General features: G+C 40.1%; 1 protein-coding gene and 1 long non-coding RNA gene across 8 annotated transcripts in view; both read right to left on the bottom strand.

Moving 5' to 3' along the window:
- Nucleotides 1-11,419, bottom strand: part of ogdha (oxoglutarate dehydrogenase a) — a 72,864-nt gene extending 61,445 nt beyond the window's left edge. For 3 of the 7 annotated variants that reach the window (XM_090238154.1, XM_090238152.1, XM_090238153.1), the window contains exons 1-2: nucleotides 11,260-11,378; nucleotides 6,412-6,542 (exon numbers count right to left, since the gene is read on the bottom strand). The gene's annotated coding sequence lies outside the window, so the exon portion shown is untranslated. Of the gene's footprint in view, nucleotides 1-6,411; nucleotides 6,543-11,259 lie in introns of all 7 variants that reach the window. The other 4 variants (XM_090238155.1, XM_021606719.3, XM_021606721.3 and 1 more) reach the window with 3 other exon arrangements.
- Nucleotides 11,420-21,235: 9,816 nt separating this feature from the next.
- Nucleotides 21,236-24,894, bottom strand: LOC149982904 (uncharacterized). Its single transcript, XR_016496731.1, has 2 exons — nucleotides 24,437-24,894; nucleotides 21,236-24,295 (listed from the first exon to the last, which is right to left on the bottom strand). It is a non-coding gene; the product is annotated as an uncharacterized LOC149982904 (long non-coding RNA).
- Nucleotides 24,895-25,254: the final 360 nt, after the last annotated feature.

The raw sequence follows: 25,254 nt of genomic DNA, 5'->3' as shown, positions 1-25,254 counted from the left end.
ATTTGACGCATTAATGGCTCTCCAGCAGCATGTCTACAACCTGTGTCTTTGTGGAGTCTGGAGTTGCTGGTAAGTGAATGAGCTTACAATGAAAAGGCATTTTTTTCCAAAATGGATGCATTGCTATCACATTTCTAATGTTTAGGCCTATCAAAGAAAGCTACATTTCCTAATGTTTTGCTTAAAGTTAATCTTGCAATTTACCTGAGAAAGACAGTCTGGCTACACCGAGAAAAATAACGGAGAAAAGTAGCTACACATCATTCAGAGCCCCGTCTGCTGATAGAATGCAATTTGTGAATTGTTGTGAATTGAGTTAAGAAGTACAACTGAAGCACAAACTTAGTCTGATGCCGAGCAGAAATTGCAAACATTTAAAATCAACATTTACAAAACTCAGCAAGACAATTCTGCATTAACACGACTCCACCCCACAGGGCCGACATCCCCGTTATTTGCAAGAGGAAGCGACGCAGGTACAGAGGACATAGAGCCGGATGCCTGGTCAGAACCCGGAGAAGGCGAGTGGGACAGCTGCCATTACCGTCAATACTACTCGCCAACGTGCAATCATTGGACAATAAATTAGACAAGGTACGAAAACGATTATCCTACCAACGGGACATCAAAAACTAATATCCTATGTGTCACGGAATCGTGGCTGAATGACAACATGGATATTCAGCTATCAGGAGACACTGCACCGGGAAGATAGAACAGCACACTCCGGTAAGACAGGGTGGGAGGGGGGTGGTCTGTGCATATTTGTAAACAACAGCTGGTGTACGAAATCTAAGGAAGTCTCTAGATGTTGCTCGTATATTGTGATAAATTGCCGGCCACACTACTTGCCTAGAGAGTGCTCAGCTATACTTTGTGGCTGTTTATTTACCACCACAAACAGATGCTGGCACGAAGACTGCTTATTTCCTTATACAGCTGACTGAATGCAAACAGGAAACCACTCAGAGGCAGAGCCCCTAGTGGCCAGAGACTTTAATGCAGAGGAACTTAAATCAGTTCTACCAAATTTCCATAACAAGTTTAATGTGCAACCAGAGGGAAAAAAATTCTAGATCACCTGTACTCCACACAGAGATGCGTACAAAGCTCTCCCACACCCTCCATTTGGTAAATCCAACCACAACTCTATCCTCCTGATTCCTGCTTACAAGCAAAAATTAAAGCAGGAAGCACCAGTAACTCGGTCTATTAAAAAAAAGTGGTCAGATGAAGCAGATGCTAAACGACAGGACTGTTTTGCCATCACAGACTGGAACATGTTCCGGGATTCTTCCGATGGCATTGAAGAGTACACCACATCAGTCACTGGCTTTATCAATAAATGCGTTGAGGACATCGTCCCCACAGTGACTGTACGTAAATACCCCAACCAAAAGCCATGGATTACAGTTATCATTCGGACTGAGCTAAAGGGTAGAGCAGCCGCTTTCAAGGTGAAGGACTCTAACTCGGAAGCTTACAAGAAATCCTACTATGACCTGCGACAAACCACCAAAAGCGTCAATACAGGGCTAAGATTGAATCATACTACACCGGCTCCGACGCTCGTCTTATGTGGCAGGGCTTGCAAACTATTACATACTACAAAGGGAAGCATAGCCGAGAGCCGCCCAGTGACACGAGCCTACCAGATGAGCTAAATCACTTCTATGCTCGATTCGAGGCAAGAAACACTGAGGCATGCATGAGCATCAGCTGTTCCGAATGACTGTGTGATCACGCTCTCCATAGCTAACGTGAGTAAGACCTTAAAACAGATCAACATACACAAGGCTGCGGGGCCAGACGGATTACCAGGACGTATGCTCCGGGCATGTGCTGACCAAATTACAGGTGTCTTCACTGACATTTTCAACATGTCCCTGATTGAGTCTGTAATACCAACATGTTTCAAGCAGACCACCATACTCCCTGTGCCCAGGAACACAAAGGTAACCGGCCTAAATGACTACAGACCCGTAGCACTCACGTCCGTAGCCATGAAGTGCTTTGAAAGGCTGGTAATGGCTCACATCAACACCATTATCCCAGAAACCCTAGACTGCATCCCAAATTGCATTACAGCCAAACAGATCCACAGATGACGCAATCTCTATTGCACTCCACACTGCCTTTTCCCACCTTGCCAAAAGGAACACTTACACGAGAATGCTATTCATTGACTACAGCTCAGCGTTCAACACCATAGTGCCCTCAAAGTTCATCACTAAGCTAAGGATCCTGGGACTAAACACCTCCCTCTGCAACTGGATCGTGGACTTCCTGACGGGCCAACCCCAGGTGGTGAGGGTAGGTAGCAACACATCTGCCACGCTGATCCTCAACACTGGAGCGTGCTCAGTCCCCTTCTGTACTCCCTGTTCACCCACGACAGCATGGCCAGGGACAACCAACACCAAGTTTGCAGACGACACAGCAGTGGTAGGCCTAATCACCGACAACGAGACAGCCTATAGGGAGGAGGTCAGAGACCTGGCCGGGTGGTGCAAGAATAACAACCTATCCCTCAACGTAACCAAGACTAAGAAGATGATTGTGGACTACAGGAAAAGGAGGGCCGAGCACACCCCCATTCTCATCGACGGGGCTGTAGTGGAGCAGGTTGAGAGCTTCATGTTCCTTGGTGTCCACATCAACAACAAACTAGAATGATCCAAAAATACCAAGACAGTCCTGAAGAGGGCACGACAAAGCCTATTCCCCTCAGGAAACTAAAAAGATTTAGCATGTTGCATCACTGCCTGGTACGGCAATTGCTCAGCCTCTGACCGCAAGGCACTATAGAGGGTAGTGCGTACGGCCCAGTACATCACTGGGGCTAAGCTGCCTGCCATCCAAGACCTCTACACCAGGCGGTGTCAGGGGAAGGCCCTAAAAATTGTTAAAGACCCCAGCCACCCCAGTCATAGACTGTTCTCTCTACTACCGCATGGCAAGCAGGACCGGAGTGCCAAGTCTTGGACAAAAAGGCTTCTCAACAGTTTTTACCCCCAAGTCATAAGACTCCTGAACAGGTAATCAAATGGCTTCCCGGACTATTTGCATTGTGTTCACTGTAAGGTCTACCCGTTGTACTCAGCGCACGTGACAAATAAACATTGATTTGATAAGTTTAACTTGATATACATGGAGACTTGATCAAGCTAGACCGATTGACTACCTCCTTGTCTCTTTCTCTCTTGAATCACAATGTTAAAAAAGTATTGATAGGAGAGCATGCAATCTGATCATCTAATTGGCCTTCAATTAACTCACAGAAATTCCACGCGGACGGGGATATCGGACATTTAAAGAAAGTCTACTGGAGGACAATTTATTCTTAACTAGGACAAAATCATTTATAACTGCATTTTTTTCAGTACAATATAAACTCAGCAAAAAATAAATGTCCCCTTTTCAGGACCCTGTCTTTCAAAGATAGTTTGTAAACATTCAAATAACTTTACAGATCTTCATTGCAAAGGGTTTTAAAACACTGTTTCCCATGCTTGTTCAATGAACCATAAACAATTAATGAACATGCACCTGTGGAACGGTCGTTAAGACACCAACAGCTTACACACTGTAGGCAATTAAGGTCTCAGTTATGAAAACATATGATACTAAAAGAGGCCTTTCTACTGTGCTCAGATTGTCCACAATAGGCTGAGAGAGGCTGGACTGAGGGCTTGTAGGCCTGTTGTAAGGCAGGTCTTCACCAGACATCACCGGCAACAACGTCACCTATGGGAACAAACGCCAGACAAGACTGGCAAAAAGCACTCTTCACTGATGAGTTGCGGTTTTGTCTCGCCAGGGGTGATGGCCAGATTCGCGTTCATCATCGAAGGAATGAGCGTTACACCGAGGCCTGTACTCTGGAGCGGGATCGATTTGGAGGTGGAGGGTCTGTCATGGTCTGGGGTAGTGTGTCACAGCATCATTGGACTGAGCTTGTTGTCATTGCAGGCAATCTCAACGCTGTGCATTACAGGGAAGACATTCTCCTTCCTCATGTGGTACACTTCCTGCAGGCTCATCCTGACATGACCCTCCAGCATGACAATGCCACCAGCCATACTGCTCGTTCTGTGCGTGATTTCCTGCAAGACACGAATGACAGTGTTCCGCCATGGCCAGTGAAGAGTCCGGATCTCAATCACATTGAGCACATCTGGGACCTGTTGGATCGGAGTGTGAGGGCTAGGGCCATTCCCCAAATATACGGGAACTTGCACGTGCCTTGGTGGAAGAGTGGTGTAACATCTCACAGCAAGAACTGGCAAATCTGGTGCGGTCCTTGAGGAGATGCACTGCAGTACTTAATGCAGCTGGTGGCGACACCAGATACTGACGGTTACCCCCCTTTGTTCAGGGACACATTAAATTTCAGTTAGTCACATGTCTGTGCCACTTGTTAAATTGATGTCTCAGTGGTTGAATCTTATGTTCATACAAATACTTACACATGTTAAATTTGCTGAAAATAAATGCAGTTGACAGTGAGAGGATGTTACTTTTTCTTGCTGAGTTTATGTTCAGGAAATCCCCTTGTTTGGGGGTACCTTTAAATGTACCTTCAGAGGTCATTCAATTCAATATTCATCAATGATAAAAAAAAAAGCAGTTACTGGCTTAAGAGACAAGACTAAAGGGAAATACATTAACTAATAGCACAGGTAAATAGAAATGAAAAAAGGTACTTTTGAGATACAAAACAAATTAGAGGAAAAACAAAAAGAACTGGAGGAACTTCTTGAGTAACGATCTAATGTAATCTATTACAAAAATACAAAACAAATACAAAAAAGCACCAAATTCTTCTAGGATCTCCAACACAGGAATGCTACCAAAAATAATTTGCAGAAACTAGTCAAAGACAGTCATCTATGATTCTCCGAATTAAATTTTAAAAGAGGAATCTAAGTATTTTAAGCAGATGTTCCCTTTCAGTCTCATCCTTTCAATGACGATTACGGTAAGGAATCTCCACCAAAAAAATATTATTAACAAATGCACAAAAAAATCTGTGTGAAGGCAAAACTAGAGGAATAACTTTAAGGCTTTAAGTCTAGAAAAACACCAGGGCTTGATTGAATACCAGTACAGGTATGTCAAGCATTTTTTGATATACTCAAAGCCCAATGATTAGTATGTTTTAACTACGCCTTTAGAAATGGTAGCCTGTCAGGAACTCAGAAGGAAGGTCTGATTTCACTATTATTAAAACAAGACCCGGATGGCAAATATAAAAGATCAAATTCCATCTAAAAAAAAAACTGGCCTTTCGATAAAGCAAGACTGGATTTAATATATAAATGCTTGGATTTTTTCCATTTCAGTGAGTTTCTTATTCAAATGGGTTAAAGTAACGCATTAGCAACCCCAGGCATAAAACAATAAATAGCGGCTACTTATTAGAGTTTTGAATTGTCAAGAGAAGTTAAACAAGGGTCACGATATCTATTCGTTATGGCCATCCAAATTTTAGCTATTCAAATCAGATCAAATAACTGTAGAGGATTAGAAATCCAATGCTTAAAAACAGAAGGTGTCCATGTATGCTGATGACCCAAGTTTTATATTACGTCCGCAAGCTAGATCCCTGCAATGTCTCAATGAAGATCTAGATCATTTTTCTGTACTCTCTGGACTAAAACCTAATTATGATAAGTGTACAATATTACGTATTGGATCTTTAAAAAATACAACTTTTGCATTACCCTGCAGTTTACCTATAAAATGGTGAAGTAGACATACTTGGTATTCATATCACAAAATATATAAATGAGCGCTCCACAATGAATTTCAATAAACAAGATCCTGCAACCATGGAGAGTTAAATACCTGTATATTTATGGAAAAATTACACGGATTAACTCCTTAGTCATATCATAACTCGGATTACTCACTTATGGCGCTGCCTACTCCTGATGATTCGTTTTCCAATCACACGAGTAAAAAATATTTCGCTTCAACTGGGATGCTAAACCAGACAAGAGCGTGCCTATCTATAATGAATATGAAATGGGTGGGTTGAGATTATTAAATATAAAAGCAATAAACCTCTAAAAAGCTTCACTTACACAAAAGTTTTACTTGAACCCGAAATGGCTCTCAAGTAGATAACTAAGAGAAATAATCCATTGTTTAAAAATTGCCCTTTTGTGCCGCTTACCACGTCTCATTTTCGATTAATTGAAAATGAAACCTTTACAAAATCTCTCCTTTTCAAACAAGCATTGAAGAGCTGGTTACAATTTCACCCCCCTGAAAAGATAACAAATATTATGGTTGAACTCAAATGTGCTGGTTGAAAAAAATATATTTATGGAAAGATGTTTGAAAACTTCTGTTTTTAAACGATATTGTAAATTGGAATGGTAGAGTTGTCTTTTATGGAGTTACCGGAATTGTATGCGAAGGTCTGCTCAATCCAAGATAACCAATTGATTAGAGGATTACTCGAAACATGGAGGAGTTCGTGGCAGTGGGAGGATGTAGGGAACTGGTCTGTGTGTCCAATTCAAGGATCAAAACTGGCGGAGGAATACAAATAGCATAAATAGGATGGTTGAGGTGCAACACTAATAAAAATGATATTTTATAACAAATGCACTTTCTTCAGCGGTGGAAAGCGGTCGGAGTTTCTCTGTTATTTGAGCGGTTCTTGCTATAATATGGACTTGGTCTATAACCAAATTGGGCTCTCTTCTGTATTCCATCCCTACCCTACAACACAACTGATTGGCCCAACCACAATAAGGAAAGAAATTCCACAAATAACATTTAATAGAGAAATCAAAACAATGAAATGACATACGAATGAATCATGTAGTAACCAAAAAAAAGAAGTGTTAAACAAATCAAAATATATTTTATTTATGTGATTCTTTCAAGTATCCACCCTTTGCCTTGATGATAGCTTAGCACACACTTGGCATTCTCTCAAACAGCCTCATGAGGTAGTCACCTGGAATGCATTTCAATTAACAAGTGTGCCTTGTTAAAAGTTAATTTGTGGAATTTCTTTCCTTCTTAATGCGTTTGAGCCCATCCGTTGTGTTGTGACAAAGTAGGGTTAGTATACAGAAGATAGTGCTATTTGGTAAAAGACCAAGTCCATGTTATGGCAGGAACAGCTCAAATAAGCAAAGAGAAATGACAGTCCATCATTACTTTAAGACATGGTCAGTCAATGTGAAAAATGTCAAGAACTTTGAAAGTTTATTCAAGTGCAGTCGCAAAAACAATCAAACGCTAGCTATTATGAAACTGGGTCTCATGATGAAACTGGACCGCCACAGAAAAGACCCAGAGTTACCTCTGCTGCAGAGTTACCAGCCTCAGCAATTGCAACCCAAATAAATGCTTCAGAGTTCAACTAACAGACACATCTCAACATCAACTGTTCAGGGAGAATCTGTTCTTTGGTCTGATGAGTCCAAATTAGAGACTTTTGGTTCCAACCGCCGTGTCTTTGTGAGATGCACCGTAGCTAAACAGGTGATCTTCGCATGTGTGGTTCCAACCGTGAAGCATGGAGGAGGTGGTGTTGATTTATTTAGAATTCAAGGCACACTTAACCAGCCTGGATACCACAGCATTCTACAGCGATACGCTATCCCATCTGGTTTTTGCACTTGGTGGGACTATCATTTGTTTTTCAACAGGACAATGACCCGAAATAGACCCCTAGGCTGTATTAGGGCTATTTGACCAAGGAGAGTGATGCAGTGCTGCATCAGATGACCTGGTCTTCACAATCACCCGACCTCAAACCAATTGAGATGGTTTGGGATGAGTTGGACTGCAGAGGGAAGGAAAAGCAGCCAACGAGTGCTCAGCATGTGTGGGAACTCCTTCAAGACTGTTGAAAACGGACTTCCTCATAAAGCTGGTTGAGAGAATGCCAAGAGTGTGCATAGCTGTCAAGGCAAATGGTGGCTACTTTGGAAACACTCAAATATATTTAGACGTGTTAAACACTTATGGGTTACTACAGGGATCCATGTGTTATTTCATAGTTTTGATGTCTTCACTATTATTCTACAATGTAGAAAATGGTAAAAAAAATAAATAAATAAAATAAACTCTTGAATGAACAGTTGTCTAAACTTTTGACTGCGATTGTATATTTATGTACTATTATAGACAATTGTATGCTGCTTTTGTTGTTAAGGGGAGTGAGGTGTTTCCACAAGTATAGGGTATAAAATGATGTATCTGTTCAATTTGTATTTCTTTATATGTCCAATAAAAATATTAGGGATGCACGATAAAAAAAAAAAAAAAATTAATTTAAAAAAAAAAAAAAAAAAAAAAAAAAAAAAAAAAAAAAAAAAAAAAAAAAAAAAAAAATCGGTGAACATATTGGAATTGGCCAATAATAGCTAAAAATGCCAAAATCGGTATCGGCCAATGATAAAAACAGATGTCCCAGCTGCCATGTATACCTATATAACGTTGGTACATGACGTAATAACAGCACGTAAAATGTTGAGCTGCATGTGCAACACAGCATTCCTAACCAAGTCCACACAATGTCTGCTGTGTGGATCGAGCAGTCATTTGAAAAATAAAATTTCAGCGAGACAACTCAAAGGCGAAATCCATTAAAGCCAACAATGGAATTCATGCCCTTGACAATCAACCGTTCTCTGTCGTAGGTGATGTTGGTTTTCGCCAACTGGTCGAGCACCGGTACCACACTACCAACTGGGCTATTTTTCAGATGTTGCCCTACCGGAGTTAGACAGTAACAGTGTCACTGTTATTAGCTTCACAACATATATATACTACGGAACGCTGTTTGCGTCTTTGCGTGTCAAAAAAGCTAAAGTAGCACTGTCAAAGCTTTTCTGAGTTTTTGGAGTCAACCAGTGCTCCCGCACATTGGCTAACCGGGCTATCGGCAGTGTCCCACCACCAGCCAACCACCCTTTTTACGCTACTGCTACGCTCTGTTCATCATATATGCATAGTCACATTAACCATACCTACATGCACATACTACCTCAATAAGCCTGACTAACCAACCGGTGTCTGTATGTAGCCTTGCTACTGTTATTTTCAAATGTATTTTTACTGTTGTTTTATTTCTTTACTTACACCCACACCCACCTTTTTGTCGCACTATTGGTATGAGCCTGTAAGTAAGCATTTCACTGTAAGGTCTACACCGGTAGTATTCAGCACACGTGACAAATAAACTTTGATTTGATTGGTAATAAACTAAGAAATATTCAGGGAGTCCCATTGCTTTAAGACTTGGTCAGGTGGTTTAAGCATGTCCCAGTTTAAGTCACCAAGCAGAACAAATTCAGACTTTGTGTAAGGGGCCAGGATAGAGCTTAGGGCAGATAGAGTACAGGCCAGTGCTGATGGAGGACGATAGCACCCAGCAACAGATAAGTTATTTGAAAGTTTAATGAATAAAACCAGCTAATCACATTTTTAGTGTACAGACTTGGTTGAGACAACCGAGCACTGAAGGTGATCCTTGGTAAAGATTGCCACTCCCCCACATTTGGAAGATCTGTCTTGCCGAAAAAGGTTATAACCAGAAAGGTTAACGTCAGTATTCAATACACTCTCTCAGTAATGACCAACACATCTGGATTGGAGCTGTGAACACACTTTCAATTGATCTATTTTAAGTAATAAGCTTCTAGTGTTAACGTGCAGGCCCAAAATGAAAAACATACTGAACATAGTGTAATACAAATGGGCTAAATAACAATGGGATTTAAAATGTATTATAATAGTAATATTATTATACATCATGTTTTATTTTAATTACTGTTACCATAACTCCAGTAATCTTTCATTTTAATGCTGTTAAAATATAATGTCAATGTTATAATATTATTTGTGCTATTATGGCTATTCACTTTGATATTGTTAAACAACATTTCAAGTCTGCTAACATTTCCTAATAAAATGTTGTCGACCACTTGTATATATTTTTTAATCATCTTTGCGTGACTTATATTTTGAAGGGAAATCGCCAAGGTCAGCGCTTTATTCTTGCAAGGTCTTGCTATGACCTCTGAGAAGCCAGCAAGAATAAGCAAGTGTAGAATGACGCCTACGCAGAGTCCCTACTTCCGTTTTTCAGTGGAAACGGAAGTTGTAAAATACTTAGAGATATTAGAGAAATGAGATAGATATCACATTGGATATGACAGGAGGAACATAACGCCTCAGCTAGCAGACTGTTGATCAATCGCGTTCACATCGTCATGCTGCGTCACTTGTTGATAAGAACGTCGCCACGCACTCACTTCTCAAAGTCAGGCTATGGATCAAGAAACCTGCCCATTTTTCTCAAAAGTAGGTAATGTCACGCCCAATTGACTGCCATTTCTTCCTTGAACGAGAGCTCGCCTTGTCTCGGAATATCCCAGAATGCACCGCTCAACCCGTGGCCGACGCATGGGCAAAGTACACAACGGGGCGGGGGCTTTTGTATGATTTAAATTAAGTTTCCCCATCTCCTCAAATGTATCTCTGACAGCAACCCTGAAAACCGGATGTTAGCGCTTTTGTGGAACCGCATAGGTTACCATACTTCAAACATTCTCCACTCCCCTTCATCGCCCAATGCGAACCCGCCCAAGTTATTTTCTGAGGAGCCCACTGGTTCTCTAAACGAAATCCCGGTTAAAAATAGGACCAGACCTCATGTACCAGTCGTCCTGCAAAACGTCAATCACTTTATCCTTTAGACGTTGGTTTCCAAAAATATTTCTAGCTAACAAGCTAGAAACTGTTTTATTCTCACAACTGTTGGTCTGTAACTTCATATGAGTTATATAGTCTACTAGATAACTTGACTAAGCTATTAAACAAAGGGGAATGACCTGCTTCAATTACATTATCACTCACACCAGATAGCTAGCTTGCTAACTATCCAGCTACTACGCTAGCTAACCAACGTCGTTACCTAGCAAGGTTGTAGCCACTAACTATTAACGTTATCTACTATGACTGACCAAAAAACATAACGTGTGAATGTTTCTAATTAAAAGATACAATTGGAAAATGTGGAAAAAAATATGACTTTGCTAGTCTCTTTTGATTCGCTAGTTTAGCTAACGTTAGCTAGCTAGCCAACTCCCCGAGAAACGCTAACGTTAGTTAAGCTAACGTACTTTATGGCAGTGACTGCCGGGCCGACAATGTTCCTCTTTCAAGCAACAAAAGCACTTAATTCAAATATCCAGACGTTTAAAGATTTAAATCACGGCTCACCAACTCTGTTCTGCCGCGTTGCCCTCTGTCTTAATGGAAATGACAGCGAGTAGCAACACCAAAAGCAACTGCGGTGTGAGAGTCGAGACACCAATGTGAAGCTAGCCACAATGAGGATTGGCCACAGTTGTGCAATTTGCGGTTTACCTTCAAAATAAAAGTTCCTCAAAGAAAGTGATGCAAATGATTAGAAAAAGTGGAATCATTCCATATTTGGACTAGAATATGCTGAACAAGGTTGGAGTGTTATATAAATTCAACAAAATATAATTAGTTAATTTGACAAAAGAAATCACTCTGTGGCTGTGACTTCAGATTTGCATTGTGGGCATACTATTTCACTGCACAACCTTACCTATGGATTGTGACTCAATGAAAATAGTTATCATTCTACTCAGTGACACCCACAGAACACAACTGTGAACGATTTACACAAATATTAGCGTTGTAGCTCTTATTGCGGGACTGTTGATGTGGGAAAATATACTCCCCAGTCAGAATTTTGTTCGTATTGACATTCATTTTGCACTGAACAGCATTACCTATGGATTGTGGATCAATGAAATGTGGTATCAGTGCCTGGTTTCCTCCAAATGTGACGATTGGCAGTCAGACAAAAGAGTTCCATCTTGGTTTCATCAGACCAGAGAATCTTGTTTCTCATGGTCAGTCCTTTTAGGTGTTTTTTGGCAAACTCCAAGCGGGCTGTCACGTGCCTTTTACTGAGGAGTGGCTTCAGTCTGGCCACTCTACTGTAAAGTCCTGATTGGTGGAGTGCTGCAGAGATGGTTGAACATCTGGAATATTTTTTTGGTACCCTTCTCCAGATCTGTGCCTCTACAAAATTATGTCTCAGAGCTCTAAAGACAATTCCTTCAACCTCATGCATGGCTTGGTTTTTGCTCTGACATGCACTGTCAACTGTGGGATCTTATATATCAATTGAATTTACCACAGGTGGACTCCAATCAAGTTGTAGTAACATCCCAATGATAATCAATGGAAGAAGGATGCACCTGTGCTCAATTTCGAGTCTCATAGCAAAGGGTCTGAATACTTATGTAAATAAGATATTTATGTTGTTTACTTTTCATACATTTGCCCAAAAATCAAAAAACCTGTTTTCGTTCTGTCATTATGGGGTATTGTGTGTAGATTGAAGAGGAGATTTTTTTTATTTAATCCATTTTAGAATAAGGCTCTAACGTAACAAAATATGTAAAAAGGGAAGGGGTCTGAATACTTTCTGAAAGCACTGTACATAACTGACTGTACCATCAGTGTCAATCTCGAAAAAGTTGAAAATTACTGGAGGCCTGTGCTACACAATGCTACAACCATTAACACTATAAATCCCCAACATGTAAGCTAACATTGACCGAAACCAACTAGCCTAGGGCTAGCTAGAGCCCAGCCAAGCTAAATTCGGTAAGCATCAAGTATGAGGATTCTGTGTTATGAACTATAGCCCGTTACCATATATGTGATTGAATATTATCTGCTGTTGGCTTGTGTGGATGTATATGTGTTATGCAACATAGCTGACTTGAAACATTGTCAACAGTTTCAGGGCCATGGGCCTTTCTCATGGTGGAAAAATACAGAATAACATGAAGACAGGAACTGTGCAATGAGTTGGGGGGGGCACATTCAGAACGTAGTGTTGCGAGAACAAACTGTCTTTTGTTAGATAACAGGAGCCAGGTGCAAGATAACGGTATCGAGCATAAGCGCATAGATATTCTTCACAGCAACAGTTACATCTATCAACTGGAGCGCCTGGGGGCCGGGACCAGCTCTACGCCAACAATCAACGATAGGCTGGGTGAGTCTAAACCACGCCCACTTTATTTATAATATCTTTGTCAAGAACAAGTCAGTTCTCTGTTTGCCCTGCGAGGTGGGACAGAGAGCCCGTATATACGAAAATTGCATTTACCACTTATTGCTTAGCTAATAAAAAAGACATAGTATACAATCGGTGACTCATTGTCATATTTATCCTGATACCAGATTCGAATTGACGCAACTCTAACACAAGCTAGCGAACTGTTAAACGTTATTTCTGTACAAATATCAACACTTTACCACATTTTATTGTCACATCGCAAATATGAGCTAAAACGATGTTTAAAAAAGTTCAAAAAGTTCAGACGCCAGCAGTCTAAGGCACTGCATCTCAGTGCTAGAGGCGTCACTACAGACACCCTGGTTTGACTCCAGGCTGTATCACAACCGGCCGTGATTGGGAGTCCCATGGGGCGGCGCACAATTGGCCCAGCGTCGTACGGGTTTGGTTGGTGTAGGCCGTCATTGTAAATAAGAATTTGTTCTTAACTGACTTGCCTAGTTAAATAAAGGTGGGACATTTTTTAAAATCTTTTCTTACATATAAACCATTATCAACCTAGCACACCTCCTATCAACCTAGCACGCCTCCATTACTTACAATGGGGAAAATACCAACAAGTTTTTCACTCGATTAAAACTCTCTCCAATGGCCTTCAAACATCACCAAACTTAAGGACTATGTAATTAACCATGTTACCTCAATATTTTGAGAGTCATATTGCACTTTTGTACATTACATACCTGAATTAACAGAATAAAATGATGAGACAGAGAAAGGTTAGAGGTGTTTAGTAGTAGGCATTCTCCAAGATTGAAGAAGAACCTCCAAGCAAAGCAGTATTGCCAACTCCACAGTAAGGAAAGTAGCTATTGTCTGTCCTAAAAGTCGCAAAATGACGTCATCACATAATTTGCATAATTGGCCATGTGCATGTAATTGTAATGGAAGCTGTAGGAGAGAGGAATAACGTTGCGGGAGAGACAAAAAGTGAGTAAAAAACACCCTAAATATGTTTAGAACTGCAAATGAACTTTCTTCTGTCAATTCTTGTTTTATTTAATGTCACAATTCCAATCCTCCTCCTTTATCCGGGCTTGGGACTGGCAAAAGAGACACTGGGGGACTTATTTGGTTTTTTATTTGATAGTTTTTTAGTTTAGTTTTCTTAATTTGGTTTGGTTTTTAACCTTATGGTCCACTTAGGAGCCTACAAGAAGTCACAGTAAAACATTAACATTTTTAACTATAACATTTTTAACATTTTTTTGTGTACAATCTACATTAACAATAATCTAAATTAACCAAAAAGAGACAATAGAAAAAACTGTCAATGGCAATGTGAGAAAATGATGGTAACTAGTCTGGCCCTAATTCAGGTTAATTGTTTTTTTTAAATGTAAGGCAGGGCGGGATCAGACAGTGGCGGCTTCCCGCGTGCGTGAGGGTGGGGCGGGCCCATGGCAGCACCTGCTGCTCGTTGAGAAGAGTAAGAACAATACGTGCTTTCACGTCAGAGTCTCCAAAAGTCTCCAATAACACCAGAAAAAGTCGCTAGATTTTTCGCTAGTCACTTTTTTGAAAATGTGTCGCTAGAGGGGTCTGAATACTCGCTAAGTTGGCAACACTGCCTCCAAGACCTCACAATCTCACTAAAGCTCCCATTTGACGTCACAGCTCCCCCTAGTGGCAGTAATCATATACATTATACCTAGGAGGCCTAGAAAATGATACAAGGGATGGCCTCATAAAATAACAAAAATATAACAAAAATATGACAAACATTCAGTGCAGATACATTCTCCATAATGTCCATCCTAGTATTCTAATTTCTATACTGCCAAAATAATACTTTTATGTTGGGAGCTGAGGGCCACCAAAGCCTGTGAGCTCCACCACCTTGCGGGGGCTGCTGGAGTGTGTGGTACACAAGGGATGACACCCACAGTTAACACAAATATTAGCGTGTTTAGTATTATCTAGAACCATTTGGTTCACTTTCAATTATGGACTTTTATTTTATAGGTGCATTGCAAATCCCACTATTGTGGTTAATCCTTATTGTGGCTATTTTAACATAGTGCTACACAATGTCAAGTGGAGTTGACTTCAGATTTGTAGTCCACCAACACTTTGAGCCAGGCCAGAAATGGCCAAAAATTGGGATTTGAGTTGCAGAGTCACTGAAAGAGCCTTTTCGTGAGAGTAGTGATTAAACAATGCAATTTCACACTCAATTCAGGCAAATACAGTACCACTCAAAAGTTTGGACAACCCTACTCATTCAAGTTTTTAAAAATGAGTTTTTACTATTTTCAACATTGTAGAATAATAGTGAAGGCATCACAACTATGAAATAAAACATATGGAATCTTGTAGTAATCCAAAAAGTGTTAAACAAATAAAAATATATTTTATATTTAAGATTATTCAAAGTAGACACCCTATGCCTTGATGACAGCTTTGCACACTCTTGGCATTCCCTCAACCAGCTTCATGAGGAATGCTTTTCCATCAGTCTTGAAGGAGTTTCCACATATGCTGAGCACTTGTTGGCTGCAACTCATCCCAAACCATCTCAATTGGGTTGAGGTCGGGTGATTGTGGAGGCCAGGTCATCTGATGCAGCACTCCATCACTCTCAATCTTGGTCAAATAGCCCTTACACAGCCTAGGGGTGTATTTCGGGTCATTGTCCTGTTGAAAAACAAATGAAAGTCCCAACAAGCGCAAAAACCAGATGGGATGGCGTATCGCTGCAGAATGCTGTGGTAGCCATGCTGGTTAAGTGTGCCTTGAATTCTAAATAAATCAGTGTCACCAGCAAAGCACCCCCACACCATCACACCTCCCCCTCCATGCTTCACGGTAGGAACCACACATGCGGCGATCATCCATTCACCTACTCTCTATCTCACAAAGACATGGCGGCTAGAACCAAAAATCTCATCAGACCAAAGGACAGATTTCCACCGGTCTCGTGTTTCTTGGCCCAAGAAACACGAGACACTTCTTATTATTGGTGTCCTTTAGTAATGGTTTCTTTGCAGCAATTTGGCCATGAAGGCCTGATTCTCGCAGTCTCCTCTGAACAGTTGATGTTGAGACTCGTCTGTTAATTTAAGTAATTGAAGCATTTATTTGGGCTGCAATCTCAGTTGGAGTAAACTCTAATGAACATCCTCTGCAGCAGAGGTAACTCTGGGTCTTACATTCCTGTGGCGGTCCTCATGAGAGCCAGTTTCATCATCGCGTTTGATGGTTTTTACGACTGCACTTGAAGAAACTTTCCAAGTCCTTGACATTTTCCAGATTGACTGACCTTCATGTCTTAAAGTAATGATGGACTGTCATTTCTCTTTGCTTATTTGAGCTGTTCTTGCCATAATATGGACTCAGTCTTTTATCAAATAGGGCTTCTGTATACCACCCCCACCTTGTCACAACACAACTGTTTGGCTCAAACGCATGAAAATGAACTTTTAACAAGACACACCTGTTAATTGAAATGCATTCCATGACTACCCCATGAAACTGGTTGAGAGAATGCCAAGAGTCTGCAAAGATGGCTACTTTGAATAATCTCAAATATAAAATATATTTTGATTTGTTTAACTTTTTTGCTTACTACATGATTCCATATGTGTTATTTCATAGTTTTAATGTCTTCACTATTATTGTATAATGTAGAAAATTGTAAAAAATTATGAAACACCCTGGAATGAATAGGTGTGTCTAAACATTTGACTGGCATTGTATGTACAAAAAGTATTTCAGAAGATTTTGTGTTTTTTTGTGTGGCTTAATTCGTGTGAAAATACACACTTTTTTGTGTGTGTCACGTCCTGACCTTGGTTCCTTTTGCATGTTTCTATTTTAGGTTGGTCAGGGCGTGAGTTGGGGTGGGCATTCAATGTTTTTGTTCTATGTTTGGTATTTCTATGTGTTTGGCCTGGTATGGTTCCCAATCAGAGGCAGCTGTCAATCGTTGTCTCTGATTGAGAATCATACTTAGGTAGCCTGTGTTCCCCATTTTGGTTGGGTGTTTAATTTTCTGTTTAGTGTTTTCTGCACCTTACAGGACTGTTTCGTTTTTTTCGTTTATTCACGTTGCTGTTTTGTATTTCAGTGTTCAGTTAATAAAATCATGAACACGTACAACGCTGCGCTTTGGTCCACACCACAACCGGACCAAGCAGCGTGGTAACCAGGAGCAGAGGGTTCTGGACTCCTGGACTTGGGAGGAGATTTTGGACGGTAGGGGACCCTGGGCACAGGCTGGGGAATATCGCCGCCCCCGGGAAGAGCTGGAGGCAGCCAAAGCCGAGCGGCGGCATTATGAGGAGTTAGCACGGCAGCGCAACAGGGACGGGAGGCAGCCCCAAAAATGTATTGGGGGGAACACAGTCTAAGTCAGGTAGGAGACCTGAGCCAACTCCCCGTGCCTACCGTGGCGAGAGGTGGATCGGGCAGGCACCGTGTTATGCTGTGAGGCGCACGGTGTCCCCAGTACGCAGGCATAGCCCAGTGTGCTACATCGCAGCGCCTCGTATCGGCCGGGCTAGAGTGGGCATCGAGCCAGGAGAAATGAAGCGGGCTCAGAGTATCTGGTCTCCAGTGCGTCTCCTCGGCCCGGGGTATATGGCACCAACCCTAAGCACGGTGTCGCTGGTTCGCCAGCACAGCCCAGTGCGGTCTGTTCCACCCCGCCTCACTTGCCGGGCTACAGGGTATCCAGCCAGGACAGGTTATTTTTATTTTTTTACACCTTTATTTTATCTTTATTTAACTAGGCAAGTCAGTTAAGAACACATTCTTATTTTCAATGACGGCCTAGGAACGGTGAGTTAACTGCCTCGTTCAGGGGCAGAAAGACAGATTTTCACCTTGTCAGCTCGGGGGATCCAATCTTGCAAACTTACAGTTAACTAGTCCAACGCAATAAAGACCTGCCTCTCTCTCGTTGCACTCCACAAGGAGACTGCCTTTTACGCAAATGCAGTAAGCCAAGGTAAGTTGCTAGCTAGCATTAAACTAATTTTATAAAAAACAATCAATCATAATCACTAGTTAATGACACATGGTTGATGATATTACTAGATATTATCTAGCGTGTCCTGTGTTGCATATAATCTGACTGAGCATACAAGTATCTAAGTATCTGACTGAGCGGTGGTAGGCAGAAGCAGGTGCGTAAACATTCATTCAAACAGCACTTTCGTGCGTTTTGCCAGCACTCTTCCTTGTGCTCAAGCATTGCACTGTTTATGACTTCAGACCTATCAACTCCAGAGATGAGGCTGGTGTGACCGAAGTGAAATGGCTGGCTAGTTAGCACGCGCTAATAGCGTTTCAAACTTCACTCGCTCTGAGCCTTGGGGTGGTTGTTTCCCTTGCTCTACATGGGTAACGCTGCTTCAATGTGGTGGCTGTTGTCGTTGTGTTGCTGGTTTGAGCCCAGGGAGGAGCGAGGAGAGGGACGAAAGCTATACTGTTACACTTATCTACTTGAGGCTAAATTGATTTTATTGATGTATTATATTAAGTTAAAATAAGTGTTAATTCAGTATTGTTGTAATTGTCATTATTATAAATACATTTTTTATTTAAAAAACAACAACATTAAAATCGGCCGATTAATCGGTATTGAAAAATCATAATCGGTCGACCTCTAGTGTCAATCATGCTTTTTACTCAGGCTACTGTAACAAGGCATTTGCCAGCATTATCGGCCTACTGCCTCTGCTCAGACCTACTAGGATTTCATGGAAATGGCTGTTCGAGCTCACAGCGCCACTCGGGAGGCCATCCATCCTGTTCTGATCTAATGAGATGGATGTAGGATTTTCAACGGCCTAGAATCGAGGCCTTTCCCAGTCATGAAGGACGAAGCTAGGCCCCTCTTGGTTCTCAATGGTGAAGAGTGAACTCAAGTTGGGGTTATATGTCAGATTCTCTTATACCACTTTGCCCAACATGTTATACCCCAGAGGTTGTAAATAAACCCTTATAAAGGTGATATAACTTGAATCATTATTATAGGGCTATGAAACCCTTAGCTGAATGGCTTTAGACTGAGCATTTCTCAACATAGCCTTGTATAAAATGCATAATAAAGAAAATTGTGTAATGGTGGCTCCACAAAATATGTCATGCGTTATGAAGAAAATTGTGTAGGCCTACTGTTGCCTACAGGGAAAAAAGGGTCTTTCTGACGACAAGTGCACCAGTACCCCAAATTATTAAGCGAAAACAAGCATAGAAAACAGTATTGGCATTAATAAACAAAACAACAATGTAAGGCTACTATTATATCATAATTATTTTGGTGACAACCTGATTGATTAACAATATTGGGTTGTTAACACGTTTAAAAATATATATATATAAATAAATGTGGGACACAAAAAAATACAGTGTAGAACATCATTGCCCATCATGCATTGCTCTAATAACTTTCTAAATATTGTTCCTTAGTTTGCCCCCAAAATATGTATTTTCCTATGAATGAAGTCGCACAAAAATGAGTATTTTCCTACATATTAAGTCGCATAAAGATGTGTGTCTTTTAACATGAATTAAGCCACACAAAAACCCGAAATCTGCTGAAATATTTTTGTGCATATTTGCACAAATTGAGTGTCATATTGTGTATATGCTTTTTATTTATAGGTTGGAATAATACTGTTAAATTAGCATAATGCACTTTTAGTGTAAGAGCTGAAAGACCACCTGAAATTACATCTTGCTTGGCTGGGTGTTTTTATTTTTTTATTTTTTACCATTAACAAAGAGAGTTATCCCAATACGTTGCATGGACTCACTCTGTGTGCAATAATAACGTTTAACATTATTTTTGAATGACTACCTAATCTCTGTACCCCACACATACAGATAATTGTACCTCAGTCGAGCAGTGAATTTCAAATATTTTCCAAGCATTTTCCAAGCTGTTTAAAGGCAGTCAACTTAGTGTATGTAAACTTCTGACCCACTGGAATTGTGATATAATTCACTGTAAGTGAAATAATATGTCTGTAAACAATTGTTGGAAAAATTATCTGTGTCATGCACAAAGTAGATGTCCTAACTGACTTGCCAAAACTACAGTTTGTTAACAAGGAATTTGTGGAGTGGTTGAAAAACGAGTTTTAATGACTCCAAATTAAGTGTATGTAAACTTCCGACTTCAACTGTATATATTTCATTTTATCATAATGCACTTTTAGTGTAAGAGCTGTTTGAAAAGACTGCCTGAAATTACAACTTGCTTGGGTGGGTGTTGTTTTTTTACATTTTTTACCATTAACAAAGAGTTTTCCCAATAGGGCACAGACGACCGGTTCCAGTAAGATAATTCTCAATGTAATCACCCGTTGTGATAATAAATATTAACGATAGCGATATTACTGTGCCACAAACATTTCATTTTATCCCGAGATTGCAAGATCATTTGCATGTTGATGTAGTGCCCATCGGTTATGAATGTTTCAGCCTCTGTTGAGAATTCATGTTCTTACCATCAGATGCTGGTGCAAAGAGCACCAAAAAACGACGCTAACCATGAGCGTTGTGGTCTGCATCGTTCAATCACAGAGCAGATACAAGTCACGTGATCCGCGAGCGAATGCATACGTGTGCGTCACTTGCATCTAACTTTTATTTTTTATTTTTATTAATTTCAAATCAATACATAAAGCACATGAGGGAACACAAGCATACATAGATTACAAACAATAGACAATCGAGCTAGGGGGTACAATATCACATTACAATTACACAAGAACCTTAAGGGACATGCATATACTTACAATTCTAACAGCTTTTTTGTTAGTAGAGCATTTAACTGTCTTAAAATACAGTTCAATTTCTTTTTGTAGGGTACGAAAATGTGGTTCTGTTTGTAAATTTACATTTGTGTATATGAAATTTGGCCAAAAGAATAATTACATAAAAATGATTCCGCTTATTTCTATTGTATGTAAAGAATCCAAACAGTACATCTCTCCACAATAGTGTAACATCTTCATAAATGTGTTCAATTATAAATCTACTGGTGTCTTGCCACAGTTTTCTTATGTAACGGTTTTCTTGATGAGAAGGAGAGTCGGACCAAAATGCGGCGTGTCTATTGCAATCCATGTTTAATGAAGTAACACACTAAACACAAACACTACCAAAACAATAAACTTAACGAAAACCTAAACAGCCTATACTTGTGTAACCTAACACAGAACAATGACATCAGGACACTAAGGACAATCACCCACGACAAACTCAAAGAATATGGCTGCCTAAATATGGTTCCCAATCAGAGACAACGATAAACACCTGCCTCTGATTGAGAACCACTTCAGACAGCCATAGACTTAGCTAGAACACCCCACTAGCTACAATCCCCATACATACACACCACATACAAAAACCCATGCCACACCCTGGCCTGACCAAATAAATAAAGATAAACACAAAATACTTCGACCAGGGTGTGACATCTTACATGCATACAATGCCAAAAAAGATGCACAACTGTTTCTGGGTGGTCATTACAAAAAGAGCAATTTGAGTTTATGTTTTCCTTAAACTTCTTCATATAGTGGTTGGCAGGATAATATTTATGAATAATTTTAAAGGAAACTTCCTTAATTTTGTTAACAAGTAGGTATGTGTGTGGCAACATCCAAACTTTTTTCCAACAGATATTATCAATAAATCCATTCCAATAAGGCATGACATAAGGTATAATAATAATACAACAGGCATAATACAACATCCTGAAAAACACATCTGTGGATTCCTGACAGTACGTAGAGCTATACAATTTTCTGTAAAAATTGCTGCAGTATTTAGCGATACATTTTTGGTCATCTGTAATAACACCATCAATGTTTAACTTATGGATAGTGTTATTTTTAGAGTGAAATTTCTCAAGTCTAAAGAAATAGGATGAATTCTGTTCTCCCTCCTCAATCCATTTTTTCCGAGATCTAATAAAGGCTCCTTCTGCTTTTAATCTATATATATTATCCAGTTTATTTTGTAACTCAATTAGTTCCATCTTCTCCTCCCCCAAGAGGTCAGCTGGGGACCTCTGAGAAAGGGAAGTTATCTTAATGATCACCTTTTCCTCCTCAGCTCTTCTGGTCTTAGCAAGATTACTACCATATTTTCTAAGATATTTAGACACCTCAAATTTAAAGAGCTCCCAGTTCTTGCAATAAGATTTTTCTTCACAAGCCTTTTCCCAAAAGTGTGAGAGCAGATCTTTAACCTCAAATGTAACTATATCATTATTTAATAATGAGCTATTTAGCTTCCAGTAGGATGCTCTACCAAGGTTCGTATCAGGGGTAAATATTTTGATATCAATGTAAATAGCCTTATGGTCTGTGAGGGGAGTAGTACAAATATTTGTAGTAACACACTCACTATCAATACATTTGGATATAAGCCAATCTATTCTGGATTGTCTGGAGCCTGTTTTGTTACTCCAAGTGAATGATCTTTCGGCCGGAAACCTCTCTCTCCATATATCAGTAAGATCAAACTTTTCCATAAAAAGTATTAAACCCAAATTCTGATTGGTTGGCCTACCTGGGGGCCATCTATCAGTTGAATTATCTATTGTAATGTTAAAGTCCCCTCCTATCAGTAATAACGAATTGGGAAATTTAGATAACCAATGAAGTATATGTTTCTCTATAGATTCAAGCAACTCATCATTCTCATGTTTGGTGTTGTACCCGTAGAAGTTTACAGTAATGAGCGTAATGTCATTGTCACTGATCACAAGACAAATAAAGTGACCAAAGGGGTCACATTCCGAGTGTAGAATATTACCACCAAAGGTGTTTTTCATTGTAATGACACCAGCAGAGCGTTCAGATCCATGGGAAAGCCAAATATCGTTGCCCCACTGTGACCTCCAGAAGTTGGCATCAGCCAAAATTGAGTGAGACTCTTGAAAAAAGCAAAAATCTGTTCGAAATTGTTTAGCAAATAAAAATAAGGCCTTGCGCTTCACACTGTTTCGTAACCCCCTAGCATTAAGAGATAATATAGACAAAGACAAAACAGCAAAGATTATATAAAAGTACAAACTGTAGTAGGATGAGTCAAAGACGTAGGAGCAGTGAACGTAAACGATAAGGAACCGAGATCTGCACCATTTAAGTCAATTTAAAGTGAAAATAGCTTATTCCATAACCTTTGAAATTCAACTCAACTGGAAATTATGTTCAAGACCAAACCATGGGTTCTTGTAGTAAGAGAGACTAAAAACCCTCTTTAGTATAATCAGGAACTATTCTGAGAAATAAAACAACAAATAATAATTTAAATAAAAGGGTACCTACTATTTTAAGTACATATGAAAACTGGTCATAAAATAATTGAATAACAAAATGTTTTACATATAAACTTTCTTAAGACCTTTTTTGGAAATAAGTATTAATAAATAAATAGAACAATAACCGTGTAAAGTCAGAGCAGACCTGTATACCATTTAAAACAGTATCTTGGTTACTGTATACATAAAACATAAATTCAGCTTTCAATCTTCTTCGTAATTTTGTAAACAAAATAGGTATTCTGGTCATACAAGAACAAACTAATGAATTTAAATTCCTGAGTATTCCTGTAAAATAGTCACCTGATGCTTGTTAGGTAAACCACATAAGGAAAATGAGAATACCATGGCAGAATACCATGGCAACCTGTTCCTTCTGGTGATATTTTAGGGAGGAATATGGATTTCTGAACCGTTGATGAAACCTCGTCCTCCGACGAAGTAAGCAGCCTTCCCCTCACTTCGTGCTATCTTGATCGTTGGCCACAACTTGTTCCTTCTTTCTATGTCTTCCGGGTTGAGATGCTCGGCGAAACGCATACCATGGCTCTGAAGGAAGGCGTTCTTCCTAGCAGCTTTCCAGACAGCATCCCTGTAGAATCTAGAATCTGGTAGTGAATAGGATGATGATACCCCTGGGTCTTGAATCGTTTTGCTGTTGCTTCTTGCCGAGGCGATGTACAACGTCGATGGTATCACCAACTTTGTTCTTCTCTGCAGGCAAAACTTCTTGGCAGATACGGATAGCCTCTCCTCGCACATCTTCATTCTCCACCTCTGGCAAGCCGTAGAGTCTCAGGTTCCATTTTCTTTTATATTGTTCCAGATCAGTGAGACGTCTATGGTAGACATTGTTATTATTTTCCACACTTTCCACATTTTTTAAAACTTTTGCCACTCTCGTTTTCACATCATTAATTTCACCACATGCAAACTCCAGTCTTTTTCAAGCCTTCGATAACCATGGTGTTCGCGCTTACCATTTTCTCAATGGCGTCACACCTGGAGTTGATGAGTAAGGAGAGGGTAGCCACGATGTCAGAGTTCATGTTGGGTTTTTTGGAGGGTGGAGGTTTGCACGGAGTAACCGGTGAAGAGGAGAATTCGTCATCTTCAGCATTCGAAAGCATGCTATTATCCATAGGCGAAGCGCAGTTTTGGCTGTTGTCTATAAGCACGTTTCTCTCTTGTTGATTAGCAATAGAACGGCTAACTTCTTCCTTTCTTTTTTTGTCACGACTTTGCTTGGGCATGCTGAAATAAATTATCCAATTATCATTCCAGTCACAGGAAAGGTCTTATATATTGAACAAATAAAAAATAATAATGACTAAACTTTTTTTTTTTTTTTCACAATCTTTCTGAAGTTTGGTACGGAGCTCGGTAAAAAAAGCGTCTGTTCAAGCAGCCATCTTGGCACCTGCCGTCACTTGCATCTAACCCGTGATCGGATACAGCAGCTATTGCACTGCATAACGTGCTCGCCATCAGATCACGTGACTTGCATCTGCACTGTGACTGGACAACAAAGATCTCAATGCAGTGTGAGAGGAGTAGTTTGTTTGCCTCCTAACTCCGATTATGTACACTACACAGTTTTGTTGTACCCTATTTTTAAAGGCGATTTCTAATCATTTGAATTAGTGATTCACCCCAGAGACTCGGAAGAGAAAAGGTTGAGAACCCCAGGTCTATGGTCCAGAAGACTACAGATACTGTGGAACTACTTTGTGAAAAGCAGAGCGTAAGAGTCATATGAGAAAACTATCATGGCACACAGCTATATTACAGTGCCTTC

The sequence above is a fragment of the Oncorhynchus mykiss genome, chromosome 6 (genome assembly GCF_057628025.1).
Source record: "Oncorhynchus mykiss isolate SJ-2025 chromosome 6, ASM5762802v1, whole genome shotgun sequence".
Taxonomy (NCBI): domain Eukaryota; kingdom Metazoa; phylum Chordata; class Actinopteri; order Salmoniformes; family Salmonidae; genus Oncorhynchus; species Oncorhynchus mykiss.
This window is presented reverse-complemented; position numbering and strand designations above follow the sequence as displayed.